Source organism: Tamandua tetradactyla, chromosome X, assembly GCF_023851605.1.
Source record: "Tamandua tetradactyla isolate mTamTet1 chromosome X, mTamTet1.pri, whole genome shotgun sequence".
NCBI lineage: Eukaryota > Metazoa > Chordata > Mammalia > Pilosa > Myrmecophagidae > Tamandua > Tamandua tetradactyla.
This window is the reverse complement of record NC_135353.1, coordinates 109,401,090-109,416,150: the sequence shown is the minus strand read 5'-3', so window position 1 is coordinate 109,416,150 and position 15,061 is coordinate 109,401,090. Positions and strand designations below refer to the sequence as shown.

General features: G+C 39.5%; 1 pseudogene; it reads left to right on the top strand.

Moving 5' to 3' along the window:
* The first annotated feature begins 4,080 nt into the window (after positions 1-4,080).
* On the top strand, positions 4,081-5,986 carry LOC143671999 (polyadenylate-binding protein 1 pseudogene; annotated as a pseudogene).
* The last annotated feature ends 9,075 nt before the right edge of the window (positions 5,987-15,061 follow it).

The following is a 15,061-nucleotide window of genomic DNA, read 5'->3' as shown; positions in this document are numbered from 1 at the left end:
TCTCAAACAAGCCAAACATAGTCACACCTCAGGGCTCTTGTATTTGTTGTTCTACCTATCTGAAATGCTATTTCCCCAGAGAGTTATATTGTACCTCCTTCACTTCCTTTAGGTCTACTCAAATGTTGTCTTATCAGAAAGGCCTTCCCTGATCACCCTAATTAAAATAGTATTTCTCATCACTCTTGATCTGCTTTGCCCTGCTTCCTTTATTTTTATCCATCTGCCAGGCTATAATTTATGTATTTGTTTATGGTATACAAAGGGCAGGGATTTCTGTCTGTTTTCATTGTTCTATCCCCAGCCCTGGAAAAAGTCTTGGCACAAACTATATGCTTAGTAAATATTTGTTAAATAAATACATGGATGAATCCTCACCAAGACCATGGCAACACACTGGGCATATTAAAGCCTATGTTGATGTTGCATTGTCCCCTTATATTCTACTTCTACTACTTGACTCATCATATCATCTTATACTAAGGTTCCCATGCATATGCAAAATATTAATTCACTAACTCATGTGGGCAAGATAAACTATATCTCCTTATTTCTTTATAATATATTTAAATCCAATTTTGTGACTACATCACACCAAGCTGTTTGTAGTCATTTTGGGGACTCCTTACCTGTCCCATATCCCTCTCCTCCAGAATTGAACAAGGTCCCAAAGTCTAACGCAGTGCCAAAGCAAAGAAGAGGTCCTTTTGGTGATTGGTCCATGTTGGTTACCACCAAGACACCTACCATTCCAGCCCACATGGTACCTTCAGGGTTCACTACTCCACAGCATCTGGGCCGTGTCTATAACAAGTAGTCTTGATGTAGTTTGAGCTCTGGGACCTAAGGTCAGCCTCCATAGGTGTACCAGGTATTCCTTCCTTCTGAAATTGTGCTATCTCCTAGTGGTGCTACCTTGGAGTTGGGCACAGGTACTTTCCACACATGGATACCTACAATCCTTGTCCTATTTTCAGTCTAGGGGACTCTTTCCCTTCTCTTATTGCTTCCCCAAAGCTGGAACCTCTCTCCTTCCTTTCTGGGACAGTAAACATACTGTTGATTGTGAGATCAGGCTTTCACCCAGGGTAGGAAGAAACATTGCCTTCCATCAACTTTTGCTTTAGGCTCTACAAATAAACATGGAAAGCTTGGCTACTTTCTTGGAATGAGGGATGGAAACAAAACACAACTTAGTAAATTATCCTGCCATATTTATGATCTGGTTTTGGAGGGCCTTCTTTAAGGGCTTCCAATTATAAATACATATTTATTCTCACCACCCACTGTGAGATCGTTAACAAGAAACAGTGTGTTAATAGAGTATAAAGAGTGGACTCCGAGGCTGTGTCATTTACCAGCAGATCCACTGGGGCAACAGTCTTTCCATATTTGTGAAAGTTAAACTGTGAAAGTTCCCTCCTCAAAGAACACTCCTGTCCACAGTCCCCGCCATTCAGTACCAACAGCTCTATAGTCTTTTGAGGAGCTCCCCTCTGTGAAAGATTGTCTGAGATACACTCAGTCTGGCCAAGTATGCCTAGAAAGCCCACACTGGGAAGTATACCTCTCAGGAAGAGACCATCCATCTTAGATGATGTGAAAGAGAAAAGTGTTCCCCAAATATACACCTGATGCCCTACATTTCCAAGCATCTCTTTAGCTGGGTTGGGCCATATGACTAGTTCTAGTCAATGAAATATGAGCAAAAGTGATGTGTATCACTTACCAAAAGACATAATTAAGGAAGCACCATGTTCTAGATAGCGAACCTACAAGTTGGATGTGAGCTGCCTGACCTGCATCTGACTTTGTGGGAAGTTTGTAAAGCCACCGAGATTTCTGTTTGCTAACACAGCATAGCCTATCCTATTCTGACCAACATTGGAAGCCCAGGATTGCTCTTTTCTAGTCACATTCTTACTACCCAGCTCTGATAAAATCCATTCCATGGAGTCAAGATGTCCCAACTTATAGCTTATGCACATTTAGATCCTTGCTGGACCTGGTTCAGCTACATGTCATACTACAGTGACTCACCTTTACAGTCAGTGAAGCTGATCTCTTTTGTATAGGGTGTGAAACAGGAGTCTTGGGGGTTAGAACCTCAGCTCTAGAGCTTAACATACCTTGTATTAATCCTGTCTTAATTCCTTCCTAACTGTGTGACCCTGGGAAATTTAATTAAATTCTCTGTGCTGCTATGTTCTCATCTGTGAAATAATCCCCCAATATAGTAGCTATCTCATAGGCTTATTGTTGAAATAAAAAATGTAAAATGATTTGAGTACAGTGCCTGGTACATAAGAAATGCTCACTAAATGTCATCATGGTGCTACATTAATAGCTAAACTTATTCAGCACTTACGTCAAATACCATTCCAAACGGTTTTACATATATGCCAGTCCTGGGCCTCTTTACCCTCAAATAATTTTCTCATCCTTCCTCTGCTCTGCCCTATGTCACAGTAGGGCAATCTTACAGGCTGCTTTTCCCAGTTCCTTTGTTAATGGCTTCCAGATGGATTTGGTCTATGGGAGGCATTCCATTTAGTAGCTCCAGCTGACTCTGGGTCGTGGGCTCTAGTAACACAGCCTCCTTCTCTGTCTCTCTAATTTAGGGATGGTACGAACTTTCTGATGTTGCTAATATTTTAGTTGCCTTACCATCTCATCTTTGCCTTCTCATCTTTTTCCTCACCTGTATAATCAATTCCCTGAATGAAATTCCCTCTTTTCCTAGTTTAACCACGACTGAATCTATACATATTAACTCATTTGGTTACCTTATTGTGTGGGCACTATTATTAATCTTCCCATTTTAAATGAGTAAATAAGTCAAAGCAAATAACACTTAAGAGACTTGTCCTTTATCACTCAACTAGGTGATGTGGATCCAGGATTTGGATTTCTTAATCTGGCTCCAGAGTCTACCCTCTTAACCACTGTATTTTATCACCAGGGTAGATATTTAGATCCGATAAATGCAGCTGAGAGCTCATTTACACACTAGACACACCCTCAGATATATTCCAGTTATCTACAATGAAAACTAGAAAAACTCAGGTCACTTCTGCCTGAGAATCATCCATTTCATGGAGTCACTTCTTCTTTGTCATTTTTTGTACCCTACAGTTTGCCCAATGGTTATGGTGTTGTGGCATAATTTTTTGTAATGTTTGGCAATAGTATTCAAATTGTGTTACATGGATCCCATGGACTTGTTGAAGCACTTTAATAAGTGCCTGGCATGGTAGGAATGAACTAGTAGATTGGTTCCAGGCTCATTAACTCCACCTTAGCTAGAGTACTGCTTTTTTAAACTCACATATATAATGGGGCTTCTGTGTAAAATTTAATTTAGAGTATGATTTTCATGGCTAAAAACAATTTGATATACACTGATCTCACCACTTTTACTGCTTACATCCTGGTCTGATCCACCATCATCTCTGGCCTGGATGACTGTATTAGTCTTCTAACTGGTCTCCCTACTAGGCTATGGTTTATTCTCCATGCAGAAGCCAGAGGAATATTTTAAAAACTTAAGTCATATCATGTGATCCTGCTCAAAACTCTTCAGTGGGCCCTTTCTCCCCCGCGGTTAGTGCTGAGAGTGCAGAGTGTGTGCTCAGAACACACATTTATTATTAAAAAATCCAAAAAAAAATCTAAAAAAATCTTTTTAAAAACCCCCCAAAAATTTACAAAAAATCCGCGTCTCCCCCGCCGGAGACTTTTATTTTTTTTCCTTCCTCTTTTGTAAAATAACCCGGTGAAGCAGCCGAGACCGACCCGCCCGCCCTAGGCCCCGCAGCAGCTCCAAGAAGGAACCAGGAGACCGAGGCCTTCCCGCTGCCCGACCGGACACGGTCACCGCCACCGGGCTTCCCAGCCAGCAGCCAGCGGCAGGGGATCGACCTGTTCTGCGTCCGTTGAGTAGTTTCGATTCCGGTTGATTTTTGTCCCTCTGCACTTTGCCCCCGCTCCTCTCCCCCCGGCTCCCGCCCCTGGCCCCAGCACTCGCTTTCCTCTCATGGAAAGGTCGCGGCCTGTGGCCCTGCGGGCAGCCGTGCCGAGATGAACCCCAGCGCCCCCAGCTACCCCATGGCCTCGCTCTACGTGGGGGACCTACACCCCGACATGACAGAGGCGATGCTCTATGAGAAGTTCAGCTCGCCCCAGCCCATCCTCTCTATCCGGGTCTGCAGGGACATGATCACCCGCCGCTCCTTGGGCTACGCTTATGTGAACTTCCAGCAGCCGGCAGACGCGGAACGTGCTTTGGACACCATGAATGTTGATGTTATAAAGAGCAAGCCAATACGCATCATGTGGTCTCAGCGTGATCCATCGCTTCGCAAAAGTGGAGTGGGCAGCATATTCATTAAAAATTTGGACAAATCTATTGATAATAAAGCACTGTATGATACATTTTCTGCTTTTGGTTCATGGAAGGTGGTTTGTGACGAAAATGGTTCCAAGGGCTATGGATTTGTACATTTTGAGACACAGTAAGCAGCTGAAAGAGCTATTAAAAAGTGAATGGGATGCTTCCAAATGATCGCAAAGTATTTGTTGGACGATTTACGTCTCGTAAAGAACGAGAAGCCAAACTTGGAGCTAGGGCAAAAGAGTTCACCAATGTTTACATCAAGAATTTTGGAAAGACATGGATGATGAGTGCCTTAAGGATCTCTTTGGCAAGTTTGGACCTGCCTTAAGTGTGAAAGTAATGACTGATGAAAGTGGAAAATCCAAAGGTTTTGGATTTGTGAGCTTCGAAAGGCATGAAGATGCACAGAAAGCTGTGGATGAGACGAATGGAAAGGGGCTCAATGGAAAACAAATTTATGCTGGTAGAGCTCAGAAAAAGGTGGAACGACAGACAGAACTTAAGTACAAATTTGAACAGATGAAGCAAGATCGGATCACCAGATACCAGGGTGTTAACCTTTATGTGAAAAACCTTGATGATGGTATTGATGATGAGCGTCTTCGGAAAGAGTTTTCTCCATTTGGTACAATCACTAGTGCAAAGGTTATGATGGAGGGTGGTCACAGCAAAGGGTTTGGTTTTGTGTGTTTCTCCTCCCCAGAAGAAGCCACTAAAGCAGTTACCGAAATGAATGGTAGAATTGTGGCCACCAAGCCATTGTATGTAGCTTTAGCTCAGCGTAAAGAAGAGCGCCAGGCTCACCTCACTAACCAGTATATGCAGAGAATGGCAAGTGTAAGAGCTGTGCCTAACCGTGTAATCAACCTCTACCAGCCAGCCCCTCCTTCAGGTTACTTCACGGCAGCTATTCCACAGACTCAGAACCGTGCTGCATACTATCCTCTTAACCAAATTGCTCAACTAAGACCAAGTCCTCGCTGGACTGCTCAGGGTGCCAGACCTCATCCATTCCAGAATATGCCCAGTGCTATCTGCCCAGCCACTCCTAGACCACCATTTAGTACTATGCGACCAGCTTCTTCACAGGTTGCACGAGTCATGTCAACACAACGTATTGCTAATACATCAACACAGATAATGGGTCCATGTCCTGCAGCTGCTGCTGCTGCAGCTACTCTTGCTGTCTGCACTGTTCCACAGTATAAATATGCTGCAGGAGTTCGCAATCCACAACAACATCTTAATGCACAGCCACAAGTTACCATGCAGCAGCCCGCTGTTCATGTACAAGGTCAGGAACCTTTGACTCCTTCCATGTTGGCATCTGCCCCTCCTCAAGAACAAAAGCAGATGTTGGGTGAATGGCTCTTTCCCCTTATTCAAGCCATGCACCCTACCCTTGCTGGTAAAATCACTGGCATGTTGTTGGAGATTGATAATTCGGGACTTCTTCATATGCTTGAGTCTCCAGAGTCACTCCGTTCTAAGGTTGATGAAGCTGTAACTGTATTACAAGCCCACCAAGCTAAAGAGCCTGCCCAGAAAGCGGTTAACAGTGCCACTGGTGTTCCAACTGTTTCAAATTGATCAGGGACCACGAAAAGAAACTTGTGCTTCACCGGAGAAAAATATCTAAACATCAAAAAACTTAAATATTGTGGAAAAAAAATTGCAAAATATAAAATAAATAAAAAAAGGAAAGGAAACTTTGAACCTTATGTACCGAGCAAATGCCAGGTCTAGCAAACATGCTAGTCCTAGATTACTTATTGATTAAAAAAAAACACAAAAAAATAAAATATAAAAACAAATTAATGTTTTATAGACCCTGGGAAAAAGAATTTTCAGCAAAGTACAAAAATTTAAAGCATTCCTTTCTTTTTTTTTTAATTTTCTTTTTTTTATTAATTAAAAAAAGAATTAACAAAACAATTAGAAATCCTTCCAATCTACATGTACAATCAATAATTCTTAATAACATCACATAGTTCCATATTCATCATTTCTTAGTACATTTGCATCGATTTAGAAAAAGAAATAAAAAGACAACAGAATAAGAATTAAAACAATAATAGAAAGAAAAAAAACAAAACAAAAACAAAAAACCTATACCTCACATGCAGCTTCATTCAGTGTTTTAACATAATTGCATTACAATTGGGTAGTATTGTGCTGTCCATTTCTGAGTTTTTATATCCAGTCCCGTTGTACAGTCTGTATCCCTTCAGCTCCAATTATTCCTTCTCTTTTTTTTTTTTAATTAACGGAAAAAAAGAAATTACCCCAACATTTAGAGATCATACCATTCTACATATGCAATCATTAATTCTTAACATCATCACATAGATGCATGATCATCATTTCTTAGTACATATGCATTGGTTTAGAAGAACTAGCAACATAACCGAAAAAGATATAGAATGTTAATATAGAGAAAAAAATAAAAGTAATAATAGTAAAATCAAAACAAAACAAAACAAAACAAAACAAAAACCTATAGCTCAGATGCAGCTTCATTCAGTGTTTTAACATGATTACTTTACAATTAGGTATTATTGTGCTGTCCATTTTTGAGTTTTTGTATCTACTCCTGTTACACTGTCTGTATCCCTTCAACTCCAATTGGCCATTATCTTACCCTGTTTCTACCTCCTGCTGGACTCTGTTATCAAGGACATATTCCAAATTTATTCCCGAATGTCTGTTCACATCAGTGGGACCATACAGTATTTGTCCTTTAGTTTTTGGCTAGACTCACTCAGCATAATGTTCTCTAGGTCCATCCATGTTATTACATGCTTCATAAATTTATCCTGTCTTAAAGCTGCATAGTATTCCATCGTATGTATATACCACAGTTTGTTTAGCCACTCTTCTGTTGATGGAGATTTCGGCTGTTTCCATCTCTTTGCAATTGTAAATAACGCTACTATAAACATTGGTGTGCAAATGTCCGTTTGTGTCTTTGCCCTTAAGTCCTTTGAGTAGATACCTAGCAATGGTATTGCTGGGTCGTATGGCAATTCTATATTCAGCTTTTTGAGGAACCGCCAAACTGCTTTCCACAGTGGTTGCACCCTTTGACATTCCCACCAACAGTGGATAAGTGTGCCTCTTTCTCCGCATCCTCTCCAGCACTTGTCATTTTCTGTTTTGTTGATAATGGCCATTCTGGTGTGTGTGAGATGATATCTCATTGTGGTTTTGATTTGCATTTCTCTAATGGCCAGGGACATTGAGCATCTCTTCATGTGCCTTTTGGCCATTTGTATTTCCTCTTCTGAGAGGTGTTGGCTCAAGTCTTTTTCCCATTTTGTAATTGGGTTGGCTGTCTTTTTGTTGTTGAGATGAACAATCTCTTTATAAATTCTGGATACTAGACCTTTATCTGATATATCATTTCCAAATATTGTCTCCCATTGTGTAGGCTGTCTTTCTACTTTCTTGATGAAGTTCTTTGATGCACAAAAGTGTTTAATTTTGAGGAGCTCCCGTTTATTTATTTCCTTCTTCAGTGTTCGTGCTTTAGGTTTAAGGTCCATAAAACTGCCTCCAGTTGTAAGATCCATAAGATATCTCCCAACATTTTCCTCTAACTGTTTTATGGTCTTAGACCTAATGTTTAGATCTTTGATCCATTTTGAGTTAACTTTTGTATAGGGTGTGAGAGATGGGTCTTCTTTCATTCTTTTGCATATGGATATCCAGTTCTCTAGGCACCATTTATTGAAGAGACTGTTCTGTCCCAGGTGAGTTGGCTTGACTGCCTTATCAAAGATCAAATGTCCATAGATGAGAGGGTCTATATCTGAGCACTCTATTCGATTCCATTGGTCGATATATCTATCTTTATGCCAATACCATGCTGTTTTGACAACTGTGGCTTCATAATATGACTTAAAGTCAGGCAGTGCGAGACCTCCAGATTCGTTTTTTTTCCTCAAGATGTTTTTTAGCAATTCGGGGCACCCTGTCCTTCCAGATAAATTTGCTTATTGGTTTTTCTATTTCTGAAAAATAAGTTGTTGGGATTTTGATTAGTATTGCATTGAATCTGTAAATCAATTTAGGTAGGATTGACATCTTAACTATATTTAGTCTTCCAATCCATGAACACGGTATGCCCTTCCATCTATTTAGGTCTTCTGTGATTTCTTTTAACAGTTTTTTGTAGTTTTCTTTATATACGTTTTTTGTCTCTTTAGTTAAATTTATTCCTAGGTATTTTATTCTTTTAGTTGCAATTGTAAACGGGATTCGTTTCTTGATTTCCCCCTCAGCTTGTTCATTACTAATGTATAGAAATGCTACAGATTTTTGAATGTTGATCTTGTAACCTGCTACTTTGCTGTACTCATTTATTAGCTCTAGTTGTTTTGTTGTGGATTTTTCCGGGTTTTCGACGTATAGTATCATATCGTCTGCAAACAGTGATAGTTTTACTTCTTCCTTTCCAATTTTGATGCCTTGTATTTCTTTTTCTTGTCTAATTGCTCTGGCTAGAACCTCCAACACAATGTTGAATAATAGTGGTGATAGTGGACATCCTTGTCTTGTTCCTGATCTTAGGGGGAAAGTTTTCAATTTTTCCCCATTGAGGATGATATTAGCTGTGGGTTTTAATATATTCCCTCCATCATTTTAAGGAAGTTCCCTTGTATTCCTATCTTTTGAAGTGTTTTCAACAGGAAAGGATGTTGAATCTTGTCAAATGCCTTCTCTGCATCAATTGAGATGATCATGTGATTTTTCTGCTTTGATTTGTTGATATGGTGTATTACATTAATTGATTTTCTTATGTTGAACCATCCTTGCATACCTGGGATGAATCCTACTTGGTCATGATGTATAATTCTTTTAATGTGTTGTTGGATATGATTTGCTAGAATTTTATTGAGGATTTTTGCATCTATATTCATTAGAGAGATTGGTCTGTAGTATTCTTTTTTTGTAATATCTTTGCCTGGTTTTGGTATGAGGGTGATGTTGGCTTCATAGAATGAATTAGGTAGTTTTCCCTCCACTTCGATTTTTTTGAAGAGTTTTAGGAGAATTGGTACTAATTCTTTCTGGAACGTTTGGAAGAATTCACATGTGAAGCCATCTGGTCCTGGACTTTTCTTTTTAGGAAGCTTTTGAATGACTAATTCAATTTCTTTACTTGTGATTGGTTTGTTGAGGTCATCTATTTCTTCTTGAGTCAAAGTTTGTTGTTCATGTCTCTCCAGGAACCCATCCAGTTCATCTAAATTGTTGTATTTATTAGCGTAAAGTTGTTCATAGTATCCTGTTATTACCTCCTTTATTTCTGTGAGGTCAGTAGTTATGTCTCCTCTTCCATTTATGATCTTATTTATTTGCATCCTCTCTCTTCTTCTTTTTGTCAATCTTGCTAAGGGCCCATCAATCTTATTGATTTTCTCATAGAACCAACTTCTGGTCTTATTGATTTTCTCTATTGTTTTCAATTTCATTTATTTCTGCTCTGATCTTTGTTATTTCTTTCCTTTTGCTTGCTTTGGGATTAGTTTGCTGTTCTTTCTCCAGTTCTTCCAAGTGAACAGTTAATTCCTGCATTTTTGCCTTTTCTTCTTTTCTGATATAGGCATTTAGAGCAATAAATTTCCCTCTTAGCACTGCCTTTGCTGCATCCCATAAGTTTTGATATGTTGTGTTTTCATTTTCATTCACCTCTAGGTATTTACTAATTTCACTTGCAATTTCTTCTTTGACCCACTGGTTGTTTAAGAGTGTGTTTTTGAGCCTCCACGTATTTGTGAATTTTCTGGCATTCCCCCTATTATTGATTTCCAACTTCATTCCTTTATGATCCGAGAAAGTGTTGTGTATGATTTCAATCTTTTTAAATTTGCTAAGACTTGCTTTGTGACCCAGCATATGGTCTACCTTTGAGAATGATCCATGAGCACTTGAGAAAAAGGTGTATCCTGCTGTTGTGGGATTTAATGTCCTATAAATATCTGTTAAGTCTAGCTCCTTTATAGTAATATTCAGATTCTCTATTTCTTTATTGATCCTCTGTCTAGATGTTCTGTCCATTGATGAGAGTGGGGAATTGAAGTCTCCAACTATTATGGTATTTGTGTCTATTTCCCTTTTCAGTGTTTGCAGTGTATTCCTCACGTATTTTGGGGCATTCTGGTTCGGTGCGTAAATATTTATGATTGTTATGTCTTCTTGTTTAATTATTCCTTTTATTAGTATATAGTGTCCCTCTTTGTCTCTTTTAACTGTTTTACATTTGAAGTCTAACTTGTTGGATATTAGTATAGCCACTCCTGCTATTTTCTGGCTGTTATTTGCATGAAATATCTTTTCCCAACCTTTCACTTTCAACCTATGTTTATCTTTGGGTCTAAGATGTGTTTCCTGTAGACAGCATATAGAAAGATCCTGTTTTTTAATCCATTCTGCCATTCTATGTCTTTTGATTGGGGAATTCAGTCCATTAACATTTAGTGTTATTACTGTTTGGATAATATTTTCCTCTACCATTTTGCCTTTTGTATTATATATATCATATCTGACTTTCCTTCTTTCTACACTCTTCTCCATACCTCTCTGTTCTGTCTTTTCGGTTCTGACTCTAGTGCTCCCTTTAGTATTTCTTGCAGAGCTGTTCTCTTGGTCACAAATTCTCTCAGTGACTTTTTGTCTGAGAATGTTTTAATTTCTCCCTCATTTTTGAAGGACAATTTTGCTGGATATAGGAGTCTTGGTTGGCAGTTTTTCTCTTTTAGTAATTTAAATATATCATCCCACTGTCTTCTAGCTTCCATGGTTTCTGGTGAGAAATCTACACATAGTCTTATTGGGTTTCCCTTTTAAGTGATGGATTGTTTTTCTCTTGCTGCTTTCAAGATCCTCTCTTTCTCTTTGACCTCTGACATTCTAACTAGTAAGTGTCTTGGAGAACGCCTATTTGGGTCTAATCTCTTTGGGGTGCGCTGCACTTCTTGGATCTGTAATTTTAGGTCTTTCATAAGAGTTGGGAAATTTTCAGTGAAAATTTCTTCCATTAGTTTTTCTCCTCCTTTTCCCTTCTCTTCTCCTTCTGGGACACCCACAACACGTATATTTGTGTGGTTCATATTGTCCTTGAGTTCCCTGATACCCTGTTCAAATTTTTCCATTCTTTTCCCGATAGTTTCTGTTTCTTTTTGGTATTCAGATGTTTCATCCTTCAAATAACTAATTCTATCTTCTGTCTCTTTGAATCTATCATTGTAGGTATCCATTGTTTTTTCTATCTTTTCTACTTTGTCCTTCACTTCCATAAGTTCTGTGATTTGTTTTTTCAGTTTTTCTATTTCTTCTTTATGTTCAGCCCATGTCTTCTTCATGTCCTCCCTCAATTTATCGATTTGGTTTTTGAAGAGTTTTTCCATTTCTGTTCGTATATTCAGCATTAGTTGTCTCAGCTCCTGTATCTCATTTGAACTATTGGTTTGTTCCTTTGACTGGGCCATATTTTCAATTATTTGAGCATGATCCGTTATCTTCTGTTGGCATCTGCGCATTTAGACAGATTTCCCTGGGTATTGGATCCAAAAGTTTGGAAGATTTTTCTGTGAAATCTCTGGGTTCTGTTTTTCTTATCCTGCCCAGTAGGTGGCGCTCGTGGCACACGTTTTTCTGCGGTCCCACCAGTAAAAGGTGCTGTGGGACCTTTAACTTTGGAAAACTCTCACCGTCCGGGAGGTTCGCTAGCCGAAGTGGCTTGGAAGAGTGCGAGCCGGCCCGGGGTCCGAACGTGGGGAGGGTTGCTGGCCGCCGCAGCCCGGGAAAGCGCCCGTCCGAATTTCCTTGTCGGCCCGAGGCGACAAGCGTGGCGGGAGGGTGCCAGTGGCAGTGGCCCGCCCGGGAGAGTGCACTTTCCCAGGGAGTCACGGGTTTGGAAGAGGCCTCCCCCACCTGTCACTGTTCTCCGCGGCCTGGGGATTTCCGATCCAATTCTCTCAGTTGGTCCGGGGGGGCGTGCGTGGTGTGGGCGCCAGCCGCCGCGGTTTCAGGGGACCGCCTCTCCAATTCTCCCAGCTGGCCCAGGAAGGGGGAAGGGAGTGACTCCGGCCGCTTGCCGCCCCACCCGGTGAAGCCCGCGCACCTCGGCGATCTCACCCGAGCGGCTTCTCTCAGTCAGCCAGCCATTCCAGGATGGGGTACGCTGTCTTTTTTATCTCTGTTGTGGCTTTGGGCACTGTTCTGTATCGTTTCTACTCCCCTAGTAGCTGTCCTGGAGAAGAAACTAAGATCCGCGCGTCTTACTAAGCCGCCATCTTCTCCGGAAGTCAAGTCGTGGTCTTTTGATTTGGGTGTCCTTAGAATTTGACATAGTATCAGGGGATTCCCTGACTGTAAGGTTTAATAGTAAGGTTTAATAATAATCCATATTTTGTCTACCATCCCTCAAGGGACGTTGCCAATACTTTTAAATTATTTGCTTAATATACCCTAGGATGTATGCAGGCATTACATTAATCTCTACAGAACAAAGGACCTCTTTCTTATTCTGGGTTCCCTGTGTTTCAGTTGTTCAAATGAGCTATGCAGATAGGTTGAGTTAGATTACTCACTACAGAAAATTTCAGCTCCAGGCAAAATAAACCTTTCTTCCTATGGTCTCAAAGAATATGTGTGGTTTTACATATCATGTCTTCCTTACCCTTTTTTTTTGAATTACTTTAACCCCAACCTGATTAGCTTCATTCTTAACTCTAAATATCAGGTTACATATATAAAACAGCCTCTCAAAATCCTGAAATAATAATTACCACTCTAGACTTAATGTGCCTGCTACAAAAGCTTACAATCTACGCCCTTGTTTCCTTATAAGAAAAACATTGTTGTACTTTTGTTTCTGGCTCATTTTGCCTCACCAAATGTCCCACAAGTTCCTTCACATCATTGCATGCCTCACGACTTCATTTCTTTGTGTAGCAGCACAGCCTTCGTTCAAAAGTATACACCATCATTCGCCAATGTACTTCTCAGCCAATGCATCCTTCAGCCACCTGCATACATCAGGCTTCATATATAACGTCTAAAGTTCATGCTCCATCAACCTTCTCAATTTTAGGTAATTTTATTGCTCCTAAGAGAAAGGAAACCAATAAACACACCCTCACCAAATAAGAAATCTAAACCTCCTCTTAACTCTTATCCCTCCCCCCATTATTTACTTCTACTCTTTGTGTGGTAATGCTGATGTTTTCTTTTTGAACATAGCTGATAGCATGCAATAGCAGTTTAGCCCCTGTACCCTTAACTTAAACACTTTTTTTACACAAATCATACCTTTGAAGTAATTCTTGCAAGAACTAATTTATATTTCTAGTGTTAAACAGTGGAACACATAGGTCTATACAACCCCTTTCAATCTTGTTCATCTTCAGTATGGTAATATTACTGATAGAACACTAAAGAACCACCTTCACTTCTATCTATTCCCTTACATTGAAGTTCAACATTATTAGCTAAGTATTCACCCATCTCTATGCTCTGTGTATCTCTAATTCCCCTATATTCTGTATTAAAAGCCTTTGATTATACCTTTATGAGGGTCATAAAAGTGGAATCATACAGTATCTATCTTTTTCTGTCTGGCATATTTCACTCAGCATTATGTCCTCAAGGTTAATTCATCTTGTCATGTGCTTCAAGACGTTATTTCATCATACTGCTGCATAATATTCCATCATATGTATAAACCACAATTTGTTGATCCACTCATCTGTTGATGAGCATTTGGTTTGTTTCCATTTTTTGGTGATTGTGAATAATGCTGCTATGAATATCGGTGTGCAAATGCTTGTTTACATCATTGCTTTCAGCTCTTCTGAGTATATACTAAGTAGTGCTATTGTTGCACCATAGGGCAACTCATTATTTAATTTCCTAAGGAACCAACAAACTGTCTTCCATAGTGGATGCTCCATTATACATTTCCACCAGCAGTGCATAAGTGTCCTAATTTCTCCACATCATGTCCAACAATTATAGTTTCCTGTTTGCTTAATAGCAGCCATTCTTTAGGTGTGAGGTGGCATCTCATTGTAGTATCGATCTGGATTTCCCTTATAGCCAATGGAAATGAGCATGTCTTCATGTGCTTTTGAGCCATCTGTATTTGCTCTTCAGCAAAATGCCTATTCATGTCTTTAGCCCATTTTGTAATTGTTTTTTGTTGTTGTTGTTGTTGTTGAGTTGTATGATTTCTTTGTGAATGCAGGATGTCAAACCTTTGTCTGATATAGGATTTCCAAATATTTTCTCCCATTGAGTTGGCTGCCTCTTCACTTTTTTGATGAAGCCTTTTGAGGTACAAAAGCATTTGATTTTGAGGAGTTCCCATTTATCTAAAACTTATTAGAAAGTTACATTTGTCAAACAGCAAGGCACTTGAACAAGGACAGACATATAGACCAATGGAAGCAAATAGAGAATTCAAAACTAAATTCCGACATTTATGGCCAATTAAGTTTTTTTAAGATGAATATTTATTACAAAGAGCAAAGAAATCACAACAATGACAGCTTTTAAAATTTTCTTAAATATCAGAGACATCTAGAAATCTAGAAGATTTCTAGTTGTCATTAATTAACTGCCTGATACACATCTATAATTCTGTTTCTTTTACATTTT